This window comes from Myotis brandtii, unplaced genomic scaffold (genome assembly GCF_000412655.1).
Source record: "Myotis brandtii unplaced genomic scaffold, ASM41265v1 scaffold1763, whole genome shotgun sequence".
NCBI lineage: Eukaryota > Metazoa > Chordata > Mammalia > Chiroptera > Vespertilionidae > Myotis > Myotis brandtii.
This window is the reverse complement of record NW_005356530.1, coordinates 147,898-148,578: the sequence shown is the minus strand read 5'-3', so window position 1 is coordinate 148,578 and position 681 is coordinate 147,898. Positions and strand designations below refer to the sequence as shown.

The 681-nt window shown below is 57.6% G+C and overlaps 1 protein-coding gene across 1 annotated transcript in view; it reads right to left on the bottom strand.

Moving 5' to 3' along the window:
* The window catches only part of FAM71E2 (family with sequence similarity 71, member E2), a 7,673-nt gene that overhangs the window by 1,046 nt on the left and 5,946 nt on the right, over positions 1–681 (bottom strand). The gene's annotated exons all lie outside the window — the stretch shown is intronic.

The following is a 681-nucleotide window of genomic DNA, read 5'->3' as shown; positions in this document are numbered from 1 at the left end:
AGGAAGGGAGAAGGAGAGAGAGAAACATCAGTGATGAAAGGAAATCACTGATGCCCGCCACAGTGGCCCAATGGTTGAACATCTACCTATGAACCAGGAGGTCACAGTTGGATTCCTGGTCAGGGCACATGCCCGGGGTGCAGGCTCCATCTCCAATCGTGCAGGAGGCAGCCGATCAATGATTGTCTCTCATCATTGACGTTTCTCTCTCTCTCTCCCTTCCTCTCGAAATCAATACAAATACATATTTTTAAAAATAAAGAAAAAAAAATTATTGATGGGCTGCTGCCTGCAGGCCCCCTACTGGGGATGGAGCGCATAACCAGCGCATGTGCCCTGACGGAATGGAACCGTGACCTCCTGGTTCGTAGGTTGATGCTCAACCATCTGAGCCTCGCCAGCAGGTCCCCGCCCCTCCTGACCAGGTCCTTCCCCCTCCCGACTAGACCCCTTCTTTTCACTCCAGGACAAGGCCCCCTTCTCCATCCCTACCCGCTCCACCCCAAGCCCCGCCCTCACGGTCGGTCTCATCCTCTCCGAACCAGGCCCCCCCCCCTCCCTACCAGACACTATCGCCTTCGCCCCACCATGACTTGGTCACGTGCCTCCAGAATAGGCCCCGCCCCCACGCGACGCAGCCACGCCTCCACAACAGGCCCCGCCCACTCGCGACGAGGCCTC